Source organism: Lupinus angustifolius, chromosome LG04, assembly GCF_001865875.1.
Source record: "Lupinus angustifolius cultivar Tanjil chromosome LG04, LupAngTanjil_v1.0, whole genome shotgun sequence".
NCBI lineage: Eukaryota > Viridiplantae > Streptophyta > Magnoliopsida > Fabales > Fabaceae > Lupinus > Lupinus angustifolius.
In genome coordinates this window covers 18,365,617-18,372,001 of record NC_032012.1, presented here as the reverse complement: position 1 = coordinate 18,372,001, position 6,385 = coordinate 18,365,617, and positions in this window count along the sequence as shown.

Sequence of the window (6,385 nt, the reverse complement as noted above, 5' to 3'; positions counted from 1 at the left end):
ATAGATGCATATAACCAATTATGGTCAAGAACCATTAAACATACATTCATACTATATATGACATAAATAATCATGTGATATAAGCAATTGAAATAAAGCCAATAATGATCCAAGTTCAATATCATGCATATCAAGTGATAAAAGTTCAACAAAAGTAGATAATAACTATTATAACCCAATAAAAGCAAAGAGAGAAAGTATGAAAGTAAACGCAATTAGATCAATGCAAATAGATTTGAAAGTTTCTAACATTCTTTCATCCATTGATCAAGATTATCAGATATTAGGTTACGTCACATGCTTTACCTCATCTTTATCAAGATGTTTGAAGTTTGCCATATCTGATGTTTTCTTTGGCCTTTCTTCAATTTGTGATTCTTGTCCTTTTCTTGCATAGTATATCAATTCTTGAAGTATTTATCCTCATTACCTACAAAATAGTAAGCATACCATTCCTCTCCTCTTTTGGAGATGGCTTAATCAAACATCAAATTCGCATAAGCTTTAAAAAAAACATAGTTTTGGTTAAGTTTGCATTAATGTGAGATTTAACTAGTTGTGTTTCGACATGATTAGAAAATCTTTAATGGTGTTTCAACATTTACTTATCAATCAAAACATGGTTAAAGGATTCATATACTTATACAATAATATCATGTTTGCATTTGAGAGCATGTAAATGTGAGACATAATGCATTAGGCCTAAAAATGATTTTTGGGGGATATCATGATTCTTGAGTTTATGGCCTTGCTAGTATTTCATTTTAGAGTATATTTATGACACTTAAGGTATATAGTGCTTGTAGTTAAGAAACGATACCTTGTTTTACCTTTTTTGCACAATGCTTCCTAGCTTCAAGCATTTATGATGACAAGTTTCTCATAGGTGTCATAGTCTCCTTTCCATTGGTGCAAAGTCAACGAAGTTTGATCTTCTCACCTTCTTATGTACCTAGAACACTTGCTGGCCATATGAAAGTTAGAGTCCATATGTCCTTATGCACACCTACAAAACATACTTAATTGCTTTTCTTGAGTACCCAACTAAGCTTGGGTCCCTTGATGTTAGTAGCTTGAGGATTTTGTTTATTTGTAATCCACATACAATTTCTATTTGGAACATCATGCATTCTAACATTACATGCATTCAAGGTATGACCATACAATCAACAATAAAAGCTAGTAGGTGATTCAAGATGTGAAATTTTCAGAACATTTACTTGTTTCTTGTACGACGTGAAAGGTTTTCTTAGGCGATTAGGATAGTCAAACCATAAAGTGGGTTCTTGGATTCAAGAAGGAGCGTCTAAGTGTTGTATTGGAAGTTTACATGTAACTATACACTCTATTCAATATTAGTGAAGAAAATCCTTAATATATTGCCCCAATATAAGTTGTTTGGAACTTCACCCTCGGGAGATGGAAGTGTGATTGCTTGTTTTCCTTCGGAGGTAATAGTTTGATTGCCCTATTTTGCTTAAACTATAATGGAAATTTGCATAAGGGTGTTCATTTAACTTTCCCTAATTTTTGCCCATAATACTTAATGTAGGTATTTGTCAGGAATTCTCTCTTTTTGTAATGATACAAAATCACATTTTTAGGTTTTCGGCTTAATACCGCTCTCCTTTTCTTAGACCACCCTTGCGGGTTTTCAACCTAGCACTCTTTTTGGTTTTTTACAACCTTATGTAAAATCGCCACGATTTTGGGCTTCATGAAACTTTTTGATTCGACAAAATTGTGACTCATTCAAAAAATTGCCCTAATATGAGATAGTGGGGTTATCCTTATATTCAAATTGTCGTCCTAGGCTTTAACTTGAGATGTCGTCTACAAGAATCATCCAAAAAAAAAAACTGCCCCTGTTTGAGGGACTCCTCCTCCTTTGATTTAGTGCTTTTTATGTCAAGCACAACTCTTTAAAAAGATATACTAACAACAATGGTCATGCAAACTTGGCTAGTGTTTGGGCTATAAATGGTGATGGGAGAACTAAATATGGAATTGAAGTTGTATTTGGGGTTTGAATAAAGATGTGGTGACTGTGATGGTGATCTTTAAGAGGGAATATAGTTCATGCATTAAATATGACATATTTTTATCAAAAATTCAGTTTAGTGGAGTCAGCGTTTCTTTGCCATAGTGTGAATCTTAGGCAAATATATCCTTAACAAGGTCTTTTTAAGCTTGTATCGTGGCCTGACTAAGAGTTTCCAAGAAAAGATATAAAGCTCAAATATGTTTTCCCACACCCATTCCTTCATTCTTCTTTGCCTATTTTTTAAATAGTTTTCTAACATGACATTCAAATACTAGGATTCTATTGGATTATTGTATGTGATAGGCCAATGTTGTACCTTACCCAATAGGATGTTTTCTTCTATCGGTCTTTGACATTGCATTTCATTTGAACTAACTTTTGTTTGAGATATTGAAAATTCTCAACAGGCTCTTGTTTTCTGTAACTTATTTTGCAGTTTGACCAAATGAAATTTTTTGTTTGACTTTGATTTTTTTATCCTTCGATTCAGATATGGTAAATGATGTATGTAAAGTTTATTTATTTCCTAATAATTGAATGTCATGGGAAACTGATGAAAAGCTACCCTCCCGGGCTATCGATTTTTTTGGGTCAATCACAAAAACATCTCCTTTCATAATGCCTAGAGCTCAAACGAGATGAATAGGGATATCTTCTTAGTGTTTGGGAATTATCGAAGACGCCTTGTGTCATCGGAAAAATCTGCTTGAGGATCCGCACCACCTTGGTCTTACTTTTGCATCATCCTCCATTTTTTTAAAACTTATACCTCAGTTTAATGCATGAATTTATTTTTTGTTGTTTTTTGGGTGAATATGATTTGTGACATGAGTTATGAGATGGTAAATTGGCAAGATCAATGCACTAGTATATACTTGTTAAAAATAAATGCAATGGTAAATAACTTTTTTATTCATAAGAAGGAAACATGAGACTCTTTATTTTGCAACCCTAAAGCTCGACGTGAAGCCAAGAGAGTGTATTATAAAATAGTTTTTGAGAAATAGCGCTTAGTTGGCATGAGTTCCTCACAAATGGAGTTTGTTTCATGTCTTCCTCAAATCAAAGCATTTTCTTGAAACTTGACCAATCCTTCATTAATCAGGTCTCATACCTTACCCTTTAATTGACTGCAACCATCTGTCAGATGTTCTGATGTCTCTCCATGATATATACAATGAGCATTCGGGTTGAAACCCATTGGATATAGAGGCACCACCTCCTTAAAGGGAATGAGAGTTAACAAACCCCTCTGAACAAGTTATGGCAACAACTTAGAGTAAGACATGAGGATCATATCATAAAGACTTTTTCTCTTCCGTTTCCGAGATGGTCTTTCTTAACTATGAGCAGAAGGATAATGTTGTTGGATATGATGATGTTATTGAGGTTGGTTGAAGGTTTTGACGAATGATGCATCACCTTTCATCCCTCCACATGTAGTTTCATTTTGCGTTATGTGTTGAGATGGATCCTTCACACCTCTGCCACTTTTCATGCGACTTTCTATCTTTTTCCCTATGGTCACCAGTTGGCAGAATCCCATAGGTACACATCCCAACATAGTACCATATAATGGGGGTTGGAGAGTATCGATGAAAATTGAAACACTATCTTCATCGTATATCTTGGGCTTCACTTGAGTGGTCATTTCTGCCCACCTTTGGACATACTCACTGAAAGTTTCATCATCTCTCTTGATCATATTTTTTGACTCGTGTCCTATCAGGAGCTATATCAATGTTGTAATCATATTTCTTGACAAAAGCATCACATAAATCCTTGAAACACTGAATTTGTGAATGTTCAAGTCGTAATTACCAAGTGGTGGCAGCTCTAGTTAGGTTTCTTGAAAAAAATGGATCAACAACTTGTCATCTCTGATATAGGGAGTCATCTTCCTAGTATACATGGTCAAGTGGTCTTTAGGACAAGAAGTTCCTTTATATTTGTCAAAAACTGGCACTTTAAACTTTGGTCAAGTGGCACGACCAAACCCGAGGTTAAAAATATGTCACTAACGTCCTTCAAACCATATGAATTGGCTTCTTCTATGGCTCTGATTATTTTCTCCATGTCTTTTATTTCCTCTCGATCATGAGGAGTGATAGAGTGATTGGGGTTGTCTCGGTCAACTAAGATCTCCATATGAAAAGTTCGTAAACTAGCTTCTAGTGCTGATGTATCAATCTAGGCCACTAACTTATTTCCTCTTTCTAGATTGCTACATTTAGGCCCAATTATACCACCTTTAAAAATCAAATTTTAACCCATAAGTGCCCTTGAGATTGGATCATGAAATTCATGTTACATGTTTGGATATGAAGTGTATGAATGAATGGGATGATGGTGCATGACCAATGAATGTATGTTGTTGTTGTTGTTGTTTTTTGGATGGGTGAATGCATATGATGATGCATGAATGAATTTTTCCAAATAATGTATGGTGTATGCAATTTATGGTGTAATGATGTATGAAATGTAATGTTTGAATGACTATTCTTTATTTAATTTTTTTAATGATGTATTTTTTGGTATTTTATATGAATGTCTCAATGATATATTATGGATGAATATGATAATACATTTTTTTTTAAATAAATGCATGTAAGTATGTAGGGGTGCATGAATATGAGTTGAACAATTAACTCCAAGCTCATTAGGATGACAAAAAAGTTATCCCTAGGCCGTTGATTCCATCGAAGGGAAATGAGAAGTATCCCTAAGGTGTTGAGCCTATCGAAGGGAATGAAAATTATACCTAGGGCATTGAGCTCATCGTATGGAAATGAGAAGTATCCCTAAGGCGTTGAGCCTATCGAATGGAATGAAAATTATCCCTAGGGCGTTGAGCCCATTGAAGGGAAATGAGAAGTATCCCTAAGGAGTTTAGCCTATCGAAGGGAATGAAAAATATCCCAAGGCATTGAGCCAATCGAAGGGAAATGAGAAGTATCCCTAAGGCATTAAGCTTATCGAAAGAATGAAAATTATCCCTAAGGCGTTGAGCCCATCGAAAGGAATGAAAATTATCCATATAGCATTGAGGCTATCGATGGGAAATGAGAAGTATCCCTATGGCGTTGAGCCCATCGAAGGGAATATAGTCAAGGTTGGTCGTCCTGGTGACATAAGAATATTATGCAATGATGGTACTCTTATGCCACTCAGGCTATGATTTCTCTAACTTAGGGATGATAAATGATGTGTATGGATAATGAGTAGACATGGTTTGCTTCCCGTGTCCTACGTATGGTACATCTTAAAAGGTTTTTTCTAAGGATAACAACCCTATGGTGAGGTACTAGGTCATATTTAAAGTGGACTCAATAAAGGCTCTAGACATTTAGGTCGCCAAATTGCTTCCAAACTTGAAAGAAAAGAGTCCTAATATCGTAGGTTAGAAACAAGAGGAGTCAAGCTCCTTGAGCGCCTAACTGGGTGGTCCATTATGTAAATACCAGAAGACAAGTCTAACATAGGTAAAGCAAATGTCCATCTTATCTTAATCTTAATCTCTAACAACCCGAGTATAAGGTGTATGTCCCTAGTGGAGTCGCCAGTTGTCGCGCCCCGATTTCCAGCTATGTGACCTCTTTCGGAGTCTTCACCACGCCTTTTGCGATTAAAACATGGAAAACTCAATTTAAGCCCAAATTAGGATAAAATGGTCTTTTATATCAGAGTTTGAGTTTGGGAGTCGATTACGGATCGAGGAAGGTATTAGCACCTCATGCATCAATAATTAAATGGTACCCACCCAAAATTACTTAGCCATCAAGAAACCATGAGGTCATGCATGACCTCACTTCAAGTAGCCCACCATAGGCTTTTCAGGAGTAGCTCACCATAGCTGGTCCCATAGCTCACAACTAGCTTTGGTGAGTCAAGCTTAAGGAGGTGACCAAGCTACTTTGCCAAGTGACCAAACCCATGCTGAAGGGTTTGGTCAGCTGTTGAGCGGTGCAAACAAGGAGCTCATCGGTGGCAAGGAAAAATCTATAAATATGGAGGCATTTCCTTCATTCAAATGATCATCATCCCTTAAAATCTTCTTGCCAAGAATTCTTCCCTGAAGTAGAAGCACAATTCTCTCTTCTTATTTCTTAGTTCATAGAAGTTATTTTTAAGTAAGTTTTATAGTTTTTAGTTTATAATTCAAGAGGAGAAAGGAGAAGGCAAATGAGATGCAAAAATCCATTTTGTAATCTCATTTGAAACCTAAAGCATCCAATCCTTGGATAGATGGCTCATGCTCCTAACAATTTCATTTGAAAGTTGATTACATATTTCTTCTTCTTCTTCTTTTATTCTAAATTTGAATTTTAATCATTCAAGTTG